Source organism: Rhipicephalus microplus, unplaced genomic scaffold, assembly GCF_043290135.1.
Source record: "Rhipicephalus microplus isolate Deutch F79 unplaced genomic scaffold, USDA_Rmic scaffold_12, whole genome shotgun sequence".
NCBI classification, from domain to species: domain Eukaryota; kingdom Metazoa; phylum Arthropoda; class Arachnida; order Ixodida; family Ixodidae; genus Rhipicephalus; species Rhipicephalus microplus.
Window position 1 is genome coordinate 30,392,040 of NW_027464585.1, and position 14,240 is coordinate 30,406,279.

Sequence of the window (14,240 nt, forward strand, 5' to 3'; positions counted from 1 at the left end):
CTTCCATGATAAGATTGGTGCATGCAAAGGAGTGTATGATTTCGATAAACATTTTAGCTGCAGTGTTACTCGATAACATATCTATGTTAACGACCCCCATTATTACAAAAGGCATCGAAAATCGACATAGAAAAGAAAGCATACGCTCTAAATGCTCAAAAAAGTCTATTTTGTTGCCCATTGGTGGTCGATATATTGCAACAACTATTATTTCTGTAAACGAACCGACATACATTCAACGCTGCTGTTTATTACTGAACACTCAGAAATAATTGCATGCCTTAATGACGTTTTAACATAAATTGCTATGCCAGCACCTCTACCGCTTGACCGCACGAAACCATTATATGGGTAACCGTGGAAATGTGGCGGTTTTTCCGTTTCTGTTAGCCAGGTTTCCGTGCACACCAGAATATCAAAGCTGTGGGTGATCGAGGCATACAAGTCACTAAGTTGTTTCTCTTTATTTCTAATACTACGCGTGTTTAGGTGTAGGATTTTAAACGGTTTAGAATCACATGAGAAGGTTTCGTTAAAAGTGACAACATCGTAATAGCTACATGCTTCAGGACTGTCCATTGCATATGCGGAACTCTACAAGTACACCCGGAAGACCGCGCACTACGTTCCTTCGTTCATCTTTTTAGTGTCGCCAATGCATGCGATCCTCAACACTGGTGAGTTTTCATCTTTCCTTGCAAACACTTTGCCTCCTGCAGTCCACACGAATTTCCATCGCAGTTCTTTCTTTCTTTGTACTGTGGCACCGAGAACTTGCTTGCCATTGCGGGTTAAATGTTCATTCACATAAACTCTGGAAGGGGATTCGAATCCAAGTTGCTTTGCATCTTCTTTTGATTTCTTCGCTTTGCTGAGGAAAGCATTTCTTTTTGTTCTACGGATGAACCGGACTATTTATTAAGTTTGCTTCGTCGTGCCGAGCAGTAGACACGGTGACAAACATCAATGTTAGCTTCCGTTACTTCCTCCTGTATGACTACACCAATTTGTTTGATTATAGCGACTGGTTCACCTTCAAGCGGAATGCCCTTAATCTCAACATTATTGGAACGCTGATAATGTTCCAGCTCTTCTAGTTCGTTTGTCAGTTTCATATTTTGGGCACGAAGTTCTTTGTTTTCTTTCAATACTTCCTGTAACTGCTTCGCGATTTTCCCAATGCCCTCAAATTTTTCTTCTAAGCATCTGATTTCTAGCCTAAGTTCGCGCTTGAAATGTTCGAAGGTCTTTGTCATTTCTTTAGCCATTGCAACAGCAAACCAACAGTAAAACAAACAGCAATCCAACAGCAACGACTATGCAAACAAAACAAGTGACAAATTGTTCGGCAGCAGTGCACACTTCTAAAGCATAACAGAATTTTTCAAGAATGTTGCCTACCTGTAAAAGCAAGCGCAATATTTAGGTGCTGCTCAGGCGCGCACCGCTGCCGAACTGTGTCGAATTCTCGTTACGCTGGCCCTTTCTACGCCGTCGGCACTTCAGGCAGTCCTCGCAAATGTGGGCGTTGCCTCGTCTTCCACGCGCCACCACAGCTGATGCAGGAGACTCTGGGCTCGTGGCGTAAATCCATCTTATCTGGGCTGGGCAGCAGCAGTTCCCCTTGTAGGTCCGATAGCACTGTAAAAGCAAGCGCAATATTCAGGGGCTGCTCAGTCGCGCACCGCTGCCGAACTGTGTCCTTCTAGTTAATTCTACCCGCTTAAAGTCTATTTTGCGCTCCCTGTCGTTAAACCCCAGTACTTTGAAAAACTTTGCGCCACCATCCTGAACTATAGGGTGAAGTCCTTTAGAGAACATTACCAAATAGGGTGAAGACCTTTACAGAACATTACCAAATAGAGTGAAGTCCTTTACAGAACATTATCAAGTGTTCGGCAGTTTCTGCTTCTTCTCCACACGCACTGCATACCGTGTCTACACCTTCGTATTTGTCCCGATATGTCTCGGTTCGCAACACTACCGTCCTGGCCTCAAACAGTAGAGAACTACCTCGAGTATTATCATAGATCCTTTCCTCAGCAATTCGCTGCTTAAAAGTTCGATAGATCTCTAGTGAGGACTTCTTAACCATGCTAATTCTCCACATATTGGTCTCAGCTTCCTTCACCTTCTTCTTAACCAATATTTTTTTTTGGTTTGGCCCCCTGCTGTTTTCTAAATATCTATCAGCCAATTTTATTGTTTGCTTCCTCCATTTTGTATCGACATTCTTCATGTACAAGTAGCTGAAAACCTTCCTAGCCCAACGCTCTTCCCCCATTTCTCTCAATCGCTTCTCAAATTTTATCTTGTTGCTAGCTTCCCTGCCCTCAAATGATGTAGATCCTATATCACCTTGTACTCTTTGATTTAGTGGATTCCCGTGAGCTCTTAAAGCAAGCCTACCTATTCCTAAATGCTTAATTTCGAATCTTGCTTGAACTTCTGATCTCATCCACAAGACCGCATTGCCGAACGTGAGACCAGGAACCACGACCCCTTTCCATATTCCTCTCACAACAGCATACCTATTGTAATTCCACAGTGCCATGTTTTTCATGACCGCTGCATTCCTGTTACCTTTAGTCGTCACGTATATTTCGTGTTCTCTTAAGTACTCGGCCCCATTGCTTATCCATACGCCCAGATATTTGTATTTATCTGTTATCTCTAGCGTGACCTCCTGTATTCTAAGCTCACTACCTTCATTGTCATTCAAATCATGACTGCTGATTTTTCCTTGCTGAATCTGAAATCTAACCAAGCTCCTGCTATACCGCAGATGTCCACCAATCTCCCCATGGATGGATGGATGGATATGGCTGTACCCTTTCGATCGGGCGGTGGCCAGCGACACCAAGCCGTAATACCTAATGAACCAAAAACTATATTTATTTTTTGTTCCTTAAAAAAAGAGTTCGAGGATTCGTACTTTGCAGTGAAGAGTAATTTTCACTTGTGCCATGACTTTAGCCACCAATCAGATAACCTCCTTCTAGTTAAGTCTACCCGCTTAAAGTTTATTTTGCCCTCCCGGTCCCTAAACCCCAGTGCTTTGAAAAACTCTGCTCCATCATCCTGAACTATAGGGTGAAGCCCTTTACAGAACATTATCAAGTGTTCGGCAGTTTCTTCTTCCTCTCCACACGCACTGCATACTGTGTCTACACCTTCGTATTTGGCCCGATATGTCTCGGTTCGCAACACTACTGTCCTGACCTCAAACAGTAGAGAACTACCTCGAGTATTATCATAGATCCTTTCCTTGGCAATTTCCTGCTTAAAAGTTCGATAGATCTCTAGTGAGGACTTCTTAACCATGCTAATTCTCCACATATTGGTCTCAGCTTCCTTCACCTTCTTCTTAACCAATATTTTTTTTTGGTTTGGCCCCCTGCTGTTTTCTAAATATCTACCAGCCAATTTTATTGTTTGCTTCCTCCATTTTGTATCGACATTCTTCATGTACAAGTAGCTGAAAACCTTCCTAGCCCAACGCTCTTCCCCCATTTCTCTCAATCGCTTCTCAAATTTTATCTTGCTGCTAGCTTCCCTGCCCTCAAATGATGTCCATCCCATATCACCTTGTACTCCCTGATTTGGTGTATTCCCGTGAGCTCCTAAAGCAAGCCTACCTATTCCACGCTGCTTAATTTCTAATCTTGCTTGAACTTCTGATCTCATGCACAAGACCGCATTGCCGAACGTCAGCCCAGGAACCATGACCCCTTTCCATATTCCTCTCACAACATCATACCTATTGTAATTCCACAGTGCCATGTTTTTCATGACTGCTGCATTTCTGTTACCTTTAGTCGTCACGTATATTTCGTTTTCCCTCAGATACTCGGTCCCATTGCTTATCCATACGCCCAGATATTTGTATTTATCTGTTATCTCTAGCGTGACCTCCTGTATTCTAAGCTCACTACCTTCGTTGTCATTGAAAATCATGACTGCTGATTTTTCCTTACTGAATCTAAAATTTAACCTATCTCCCTCATTACCGCAGATGTCCATCAATCTCTGCAAATCTTCATTGTTGTTGGCCATTAGCACTATATCATCTGCGTACATTAATGCTGGTAGTGCCTGATCAATAAGTTTTCCTTGTTTGACTAAAGAGAGTTTGAAGCCCAGTCCACTTCCCTCTAATTTTGCCTCTAATCCTTGTAGGTACATCATGAATAATAAGGGTGACCGGGGGCACCCCTGCCTAAGCCCCCGTTTTACCTCTGCAGGCTTGGATACCTGTTTTTCCCAATTTATAACTACCTTGTTACCTTTATAGATACCCTTTAAAAGATTAGTGACTACATGTTCCACGCCTAGTATGTCCAGTATTCCCCACAATTCCTCTTGAACCCCGCTATCGTACGCTCCCTTAATATCCAAAAATGCTAGCCACAAGGGCCTGTGTTCCTTTTCTGCTATTTCGATGCACTGCGTCAGTGAGAACAGATTGTCTTCCAACCTCTTGTGTTTCCGAAACCCATTCTGCAGTTCCCCCAGCACCCCCTCATCCTCTATCCACGCCTGCAGTCTTTCCTTTATAATCTGCATCGCCAGCCTGTAGACCACTGAAGTCCCTGTTATAGGACGGCAGTTGTTTATGTCAGCTTTGCCCCCCTTTCCTTTATAGATCATGCTCATCCTGCTAAGTTTCCATCCATCGGGAACTTCACCATCGGTTATTATTGTGCTCACTGCCTCTCTCAAAGCCTGCTTAGACTTCGAACCTAATGTCTTTATCAGCCTAATTGGAATGCCATCTGGGCCTGTTTATGTACTACTAGGAACCCTTTTCTCAGCCCTTTCCCACTCTTGTTGTAAAAATAGAGCCATTTCACCACTTGATTCGTCCTTGTCTATTGTGGTGCATAAAGTACTTCTTTGTTGAAATTTTTCTGTCACGTTTGTTCTTATATATTCAATAGCTTCGTCCCCTTCTAGCCTAGCACCTTATGCTGTAGTTATGAATCTCTGCTCTAGGCTCGTCTCATTTCTTAGGGCGTTTAGATGGTTCCAAGATTTCGCAGCTGCCTTTCTATCTTTTTTTATGTACTTCTGCCAGCCACTGAGCTCCCTTCCTTCTAATCTTTTCATTGATCAGAAGGAATGCATTCCTTCTACAGCTTACAAAGGTTGCCCATTTTCTTTCAACATCATCTGTCGGTTCACCCCGCTGCTTAGCATGTCTGTGTTCCCTAGAGGCTTCCTGACGTTTTGCTATGGCTCTCTTAACTTCCTCATCCCACCAACTTTTGGGTTTGTGTCTTCTTTTCCGGGGTGACTTGTCACGCGTCTTAGCAAGCTCTAGCTCAAGGAGTCTAATTAGCTTCGTGTATGTCCACACTGTCTTATTATCTTCCGTGATTACTTTCTCAATTTGTTTATTGGCTATTTCAATTTGCCTTTCTGGATAAAAATTTTCCTGTAGTTGCTCATCTTGTCTCCTTCCCACTTTCACTGCTCTTCCAAAACTTAGCTTGATACGTTTGTGATCGCTACCCAGACTTCTGGAGCCACCTTCATCTATGTGCATTCTCCTGAGCTTAGCATACATCCTATGTGACATCAGTGCATAATCTATCGTCGACTGAAGCCTTCCTACCTCCCATGTTATTTGCCCTTCACACTTCTCGGGACTGTTGCAAATGATCAAATCAAGCCTTTCACACATATCCATGATCATTTTGCCTGTCGGGTCGGTATACCCATCTATATCTTCTATGTGCGCATTCATGTCTCCTAGTATAATTATCTCGCACTCTCTTCCTAACTCCTGAATGTCCTTTGATAAACACTCTACCATTGTCTGGTTTTCCTCTCTGGCCTTTGCTCCCGTCCACAAGTACACGAAACCAAGGAGTGTCATTTGACCTGCCACTTTCCCTTTTAGCCATAAATGTTCCTTGCACTCCTGCTTCACTATTTGCCAGTCTGTACTTTTATGAATGAATGCCCCAATACCACCCCCCTTTCTGCTGCCTTCTGTTCTATTACAATATTCCCACGCGTAGTCCGAATTGTTCGGAGGTTGTTCCATGTCCCTGAGATGTGTTTCTACAAAACCGTATACCATCGGCCTCTCTTCCCTTAGCTGTTCTTCTATCTTTTCCCACTTCAGCCTGTTCCTACCACCCTGCATGTTAATATACCCTATGTCTCAATTGGCTCGGCGCTCGTGGCTACGTCTATTTATGCCCCGGACTCTTAATATCTTAGATATTGGTGCCACTTTGTAATCGTATCTGTCCATACCACCTGTCGAAGTCTCCCTGGTTGTTTTCCTCGTTACTAGCTATCCTGCACCCCGAAGGGCTTGCTTGCCCCCCAAAAAAGCTACTGCGCGTCCTGCAAGTCACCAACCCACCTCATGACCTAGCCGTCCATCGAAGTGAATTCTGTCTCGTTGAAAACCCCCCCACCTATGCACCTCTCTGTTTATTTCCACCACCTCAAAGCCTTTCTCTCGACTCATCCACCATATCTCTTGGTTTGCGTTGACCACCGCTCTTTGCAGGTCGCTTTCACACACCGGTACCTCCGGTATCGTGCATATCACTACCTGTACCTTAGGAGAAGTGGCGCGCACGTCATCGACGCCTTTCGCCAGTGTGGCTGCTAGTCCTGCTGCATCTCCATTTAGGACATCGTTTAAACCGCCTGAAATTATCACTAGGTTTCGTCTATCGGCTGTCGTTTTGAGCTTTGCGCTCGGTTGCCTCATGACTGCTTCCAGCTTGTGTCCTGGGAACGCCCCTACTGCAACCCTCTTGTCACCTCTTACCCTCTCTTTGATGGCTTCTGTGCATCGATTTAAATTCGAGTCCCCGGCGATTATCACATGCTGCGACTTTTCAGCTGGAGCGTTCTGCACCTGTGGACTACTTGCACCTGTGACGCCGGCTGCTTTGTTCCCTCCTTGCCCCCCCACTACCTCGCTGAAGCTGGGCCTTGCGACAGTTGATACGGCTAAACCTGTTTTTTCAAAACTTGCTTGCTTTTTCTTCTCCACCGTTCTGGTTGCCGGTTCCCTACTGTTCTCTCGGTAGGTCGCTTCTTTGTTCAGCTTCGCTAGCGCTTCCTCGGCGGACTTCAGTCTTTCTCCTATTGCCCTCGTTTTCTCTTGCTCTGTCGCCAACTCAGTCTCGAGCTTGGCGATTCTCATCAGCAGTTCACTCTGGGCAACCATCTTTTCTCCATTTTTTCCTCAACCTCACATTGCCTACACTTCGCGTCAGCCTCTTCTCCATCCGCTTCTACGCGTGGGTCCACTTTCAAACCCACTCCACATCCTGAACACTTTACAGTCTTTTTAACCACGCCTTTCTGACACCAATTGTCCCTATACTCGATAATTACTAAACTCGAGCCCTGCACTACGAGAAAAAAAAGTCTAAGCTCTACTACAAAAATTTGCGTGTTCAATGTACGCGCACCTCCCCCACGGGGTGGCAAAAGAAAAAAAAACAACAAAAAAATTTCAAACACACCCACCCGCACTAACTAATGCATACCTGGTGACTGGCCCCCGAAAAAGCCGTACCATAAAATAAGTGCCACGAAGATTTCAACCGCTGCCTTATAATTATAAAGACAAGCTCAAAGCATGCAAAAACACTTATCTGCGCAGTTGATCCGGAGCGCTCAAAAAACACGTCCATCCACCTTAACAGCCCGAACTGAAGTCCCACGCCGCTGCCATCAGCGCCCCTAGCGGCATCGGTGCGCCGTAAGGCCTTCTGTGGCAAGCAAAAAGCGCCGCGCTCATCACATCTCCCCATTCTAGCTACCCTGTCAGAGGAGCGGCGGAGTAATCCCACTGCCCTCTTCTAGTACACTGTAACGAGGGTCGCGGTGGTTAGGGGCACCCCACCGACCACGCCGGCGAAGCAAAACAGCAGGTGCTTCTTTGAAGCGAGCAAGTATTGCGCAATTGCGTTCCGTGTCTCAGCGAGTTCAACGACACTCGCGCAGTTTGTGCTCCCACTGCTGCTTACTGCGATATTATGTTGACAATTGACATTGTGTCTAACTTGCTGCCAGCTCTGCTGTGTTATCGTGCCGGGTGTTAGCTGCATAGCTCTCATGCATCGTGTGATGGTTTTTCGATGTTATAAAACATGCCTCATGCTTTGTCACTGATTGCCGATGGGGCTACGACTCAACAAAATCTGCAACCGAAAAAAAGGCATTTTTTTCAAGCCGCGCGTTGATGAGGTGGGTCTTCAACAGTGTCAACAAGCAATACCAAGATTGGATAAGGAACTATCAATATCGTGCGCTGTGTGCGACCTCCACTTCCAGGAGGACGATATCTTGACTACGTGCACAATGTTCATGGTGAAGTAGTTTTGATACGGCGTGGTGAAATAGTTCTGATACCACGCGGGGAAGTAGTTTTGATACCACGTGAACAAAAATGACTTCCAGTTCGTTGTAGCAATCAATAAATTGTGTTCAATAAGACTTTGCTGAACTCATTGTATATTGAATTTTATAGCCTTATAAGAAACACGCATTTATTGAATTCGTGTGCTATCTTTCCTTGAAAAAAAGTTCGGATCGTAAATTTGAGTTATCTGGAACGAACAAGTCGTTCTAGGCTTTACATTTCCAATATCTCTGGCGGCATCAGTTGCATGTGGTGTGTGCCTCATCATATAACAATAATCAAGGTTATACGATTACGAGGCACGTCGAGTTGAAGGGCTTGGAAAGTTTGGCCACCTGTGTTTCTCTAACATGCACCTGAATTCAAGTGCATAGTCCTCCAGTATTTACCCTTAAGCCCACTGCAACGGTTTTTAAATATATACATTTGAATTTTAAAGCACAAGAACGCAACATGGCTAGATTAACACAATACCCGCAAGATTCAGGCATCGCACTCGCATCTCCGCCATGTGGCACTCCATTAGCCGCACAACTTGTGCTTTAATCACCCACTTGTAATAACCTTAGTGCACTATCGCAGAAAATAACTCCCTCAATGCCAATTAACCGCAAGAACTCCATTTAACACTGCGCATAGGATCCATTACGTCGCAGCAACCGATGATGATGATTTGTGGTTTGCCCTTTGTAACGTGTGAACATATATATGTTGTGTTGCAGCCTAGGTACATAAAGAAAAGAACAAACAAAAAAGATCAAAAGCACAAAGAGGAGTTCACTTTTGGCACTGCTTTCACCACTGTTAGAGCCTTGTCTTTGTGGTGAAAACTGCATTTGCATTCCTATTCGCCAAGGCCAGACAAGGTACATGGCGGATAGATGGATGGATGTGGCTGTACCCTTTAGATCGGGTGGCGGCTAATGCCCCCTAGCCGATTACTTAGTGAACTAACCACTAGATTTATCTCTTTTTTTCCCTTTAAATGGTGAAGTTGAGGATTGGTACTTTGCAGTGAAGGGTTTATTTTTACTCGTGCCTTGACTTCAGCCACCAATCAGATAACCTCATTCTAGTTAATTCTACCCGCTTAATGTCTATTTTGCCCTCCCTGTCCCATAACCCCAGTGCTTTGAAAAACTCTGAGCCATCATCCTGAACTATAGTGTGAAGCCTTTTACAGAACATTATCAAGTGTTCAGCACTTTCCTGTTCTCCACACGCACTACATACCGTGTCTACACCTTCGTATTTGGCCCGATATGTCTCGGTTCGCAACACTACCATCCTGGACTCAAACAGTAGAGAACTACCTCGAGTATTATCATAGATCCTTTCCTTGGCAATTTCCTGCTTAAAAGTTCGATAGATCTCTAGTGAGGACTTCTTAACCATGCTAATTCTCCACATATTGGTCTCAGCTTCCTTCACCTTCTTCTTAACCAATATTTTTTTTTGGTTTGGCCCCCTGCTGTTTTCTAAATATCTACCAGCCAATTTTATTGTTTGCTTCCTCTATTTTGTATCGACATTCTTTATGTACAAGTAGCTGAATACCTTCCTAGCCCAATGCTCCTCCCCCATTTCTCTCAATCGCTTCTCAAATTTTATCTTGTTGCTAGCTTCCCTGCCCTCAAATGATGTAGATCCTATATCACCTTGTACTCTTTGATTTAGTGGATTCCCGTGAGCTCTTAAGGCAAGCCTACCTATTCCACGTTGCTTAATTTCCAATCTTGCTTGAACTTCTGATCTCATGCACAAGACCGCATTGCCGAGCGTCAGAGCAGGAACGATGACCCCTTTCCATATTCCTCTCACAACATCATACCTATTGTAATTCCACTGGGCCCTGTTTTTCATTACCGCTGCATTCCTGTTACCTTTAGTCGTCACGTATATTTCGTGTTCCCTTAGGTACTCGGTCCCATTGCTTATTCATACGCCCAGATATTTGTATTTATTTATTATCATTAGAGTGACCTCCTGTATTGTAAGCTCACTACCTCCATGATCAGTAAAAATCATAACTGCTGATTTTTCCGTATTGAATCAGAAATCTAACCTATCTCCCTCATTACCGCAGATGTCCATCAATCTCTGCAAATCTTCTTTATTGTCGGCCATTAGCACTATATCATCCGCGTACATCAATGCTGGTAGTGCCTGTTCAATGAGTTTTCTTTGTTTGGCGGATGATGTAGTGTAGTGGCCTCTGGCGGACAGGGTGAGAGTTTTTGGCATTGCAGCACGAAGTGCTCAACTGTCTCCTGTTCTGTTCCGCACGCTCTGCAAGGGTCCAGTGGATGTTTGGGTCGAAGTGGCTACGGTATGTGAGCGTGCGAAGCGCTCCCGCACGCGCTTCGAACAGTAGCTCACTTCCACCACTGTTGTCATACACAGATATCGGGTCAATGACCTCTCTGTATGTACGATATAGCTGAAGTGTACTCTTCTGCTGCATCGACATTTCCTATTGCGCATTCTCCACTTCGCTTATCTGTTTCCGGACTGCTGCCGAAAACTTCTGCTCCGTGGTCTCGATATTTGAGAGGTCCAACATGTCGTATTTGCGTCGAAGAGAGTAGACTCTGTTCAAACACTGTAGCCTGAGTCCCACGAAGTGCAGGTAGCGGAACATGCGACGGGTCCACCGCTGGTCGTTCATGAATTAAACGTAGGCGTCCTTCAAAAATGTTCTTGCTCGTGGCTTCCCGCGCGTCATACGTGGACCAACCCATGTCCCCCTGGATGGCCTCCACTGCAACCCTTCTATGGCAGCCCAATGCCAAACGGCCCACCTCCCTATGGTCTCGCTCCAGCCGCTCACGGATCTTGCTGTACAGGCATATGATGGTGTTTGCAAAGGTCAGACATGGTACATGGATCGATTTCCACAGACCTCGCACCAATACATATCTGTTACAGCCCCAGAGGCTTCTCCGGCGCAGAATGCAGCTCGCACGCTGAGAGGTCAGCCGCAATCGATCCTCGCGCCCCGAAAATGGGTCTTTTCCCGTGCCTATAATCACCACCAGATACCGGTATTCTGTTGAGAAAGGCAACTTGTCTCCATTAAGAAGTTCTAACGGGAGGTTTGTGTCGATTTCTCCAAAAAATTGGACAACAGCCTACTTCTGAGGGTTAAACCGAAGGCCTAGGTCTACCAAATAGAGAGCTCATATTGTCACCAGCTGTTGTAGCTGATGTCGGTCTTCTGCAATAAGAACAATATTGCCGCGACATCTTGCCTGCATTCAAACTACGCGCCCATCACCGCGCGCACAGGGATAGAGTTACTGTATATGCTACTTTTAGGTAGCATATTAGAGTTACTGTATATGCTATCTTTAGGTAGCATATATACTTTACACAGGGACATACATGCGCGCCGTCTACTGTTGCGCAGAGACGACGATGATGGCACGAGAACACAGCTGTACCAAAGCCACCATTCTAGGAGGCGCTGGCGGGACCCGACTGATGTGCGCCACGCGCTCGGGACTTCTCTTGAAAAAGGAAGAAGGCGAACATCTTTGGTGTTCGACTGACACGTTCTACGACCATAGTTACTTTGAGTTGTGGGCACAGGTTCCGCCCTTAATAAATACGTTTTATTACAACCCCGAGTCCTCCAACATCGCTACAATGTCATCTGCGAAAACCAGCCCTGGAAGTGTCCATACTTCGGGCTGCCCTTCCGACAGGAATTTCATGTGGAAATCGATATTTGACTGGATTAGCGCACTTTCTAAGCATGATGCATATAGCCTGTAGAGCAGTGGCGAGAGTAGGCACACCTACTTGAGTCCTCTGTGGACCGTTACTGGCTCAGATGCCGTATCTGCGAACCGTGCCACCACCGAGCAATCGGCATAAAGGCGACGCAGAAGGTCTATCTATTTTTGTGGAATGTCCAGCTCGGCCATGTGCTGCAGCATTAGGTCGTGTGGAACACTGTCGTATGCCTTCGAAACATCTAGGAATCAGGTGAGTAGATGGTGGGATTGATTACGCGCAACCTCAATTGGGTAACCACGAAAAGATTGTCCTCCAGGCGTCCGTTTGGGCGGAAGCCATTTTGGAGTTTTCTGAGGTGTCCGCTACTTTCAGCCCATCTACTCATCCGCGCTTTAACTCAATTCATCGGAAGTGCCACCTAGGGAGCGGGAAACGAAAAGGGCCGCGTTTCACTGTCTCGTCCCAGTGGAGTTTGCAAACTGAAAAAGAATCTCGTAACGTTGGCTGCTCCTGTGACTGCTTTCGCTGGCGCACGGCCGGCGTGCCCTCGCCATTGGTGACTGTGAATGAGATAGGTTAAGCAACGAGATGCTTTACTGTACGGCTACCAAAGCAATATTTTCAAATCTGATGTATCGCTGCGGTGGTTTTCGATGAATTGGCTACGTGAGTTTTCGAACTATTATGCTGTTGTGATCGTGAACAGTTGTCTCACAATCGCCTCTGCGAAGTTTTCTGTGCATATCGCAAGTACATTAGGCTAATAAAACAACTTTGCTTCCTCATTCTTTGTTATTTTCGTTTCGTTTCTCCCGATGCAAATAGCGAGACACAAGTAAGGCGCAATGAAATCGCGTAATAATAGAGGCAAGTTGCAGGTCAGCAACGCCATGCATGTAGGGCAGCTGCGCGACGTCGCTACCACTTCCAGTTGTGACGTCATGTTTTATTTTTTTTGTTTTTGCCGTTAGTTGCCGCCTCCTCACGCAGATGGCGATGGTGGCACGAGCCACCGACTACTGGATCCATGGGCTTCTATGAAAGTTACGCTACCAGTTTATATATACCTTGGAGGCTGTGCGTGCGCGCATCGCCGAAACAAAACCAAAAAGCGCTGGTGGTACCACTGCGTGTTCTAGTGCAACAATAGATGAAAAGAGGACGGATGTAGAAAGAGAAGGTGGCGTTGCATCCAAGTGGTCAGGCGAGTAAAATTCTGCTCTGGCTCTCCTGTCTAGTGCTGTCGGGCTCGTTTCTAAACCAAACGGCGCCTGTCTGCTATATTTAATAGGTAGTGAAGACAGCCACCAGTTGAAACCAGGGCCAAAGAGTCGAGTTTGAGCGGCGTTTTGCCAGAAATAACGCGAGGGTATTATGCAACATACGGCTTACGCTTTTTTTTTATATGGCCTGCTGAGCGTTGAGTCGTTGTCACAAAACGAGCGCTCAAAAGGGGCGTGCCGCCAAATTCTCGCGACAAAACGCCGGAGTGACACCGCGAGGTCAACGATAAAAAAAAGAAAACAAACATCCAAAGGCTCCCCAGGCACGCGACTCTCTCCCTCGGAAGCGTGGGTTCGCCGACGAACATCCTCTCATTGGCGCCCGAGCAAGCACTGGAACTTTCTAGATGAAAAGGGGCGTGGTGATGCCGGGTCGCGTCACCCGTCGCGGACGACCTTCGAACCGTCTCACCCTCTCCCCAGCCTTCGCTGCGTATCGCGCCGACGAAAGGATGAGAACTTTCTGGAATCTCGCGCGGAAGGTATTTAATCGAGCAGCCGAGATGAGAGATCAGGAGAAGACGGAAGTTAGCGCCAGAGCACGTAGGGTATCCCGCCGCGTTTGTCGGTGAAGGTTTTGTCCGTAGGGACAAAGCAGGAGAAGAAGAGGATTTCCACCTGCGGGGTGAAGGCTCGAGCTACAGGCAAGAGCGTGTGTCTACCGCTATCGAGCGAAGACGCGTGGCAACAGCTGCGTGTGTGAAGCCGACGTGTTTCCGGCGAAGAAGTTTGAAGCTTGGAGAGTGGCCAATTGAAGACGCGAGGTTTCCTGGAAGAGAAACTTCGGGGGCAGCGGAACGACAACAACGCTG

At 46.1% G+C, this 14,240-nt stretch overlaps 1 protein-coding gene across 1 annotated transcript in view; it reads right to left on the reverse strand.

The window, feature by feature from the left end:
* The window catches only part of LOC119166716 (uncharacterized), a 178,329-nt gene that overhangs the window by 7,346 nt on the left and 156,743 nt on the right, over positions 1–14,240 (reverse strand). Inside the window, exon 5 of the transcript XR_012888477.1 lies at positions 1,402–7,751. The gene's annotated coding sequence lies outside the window, so the exon portion shown is untranslated. The remainder of the gene's footprint in view (positions 1–1,401; positions 7,752–14,240) is intronic.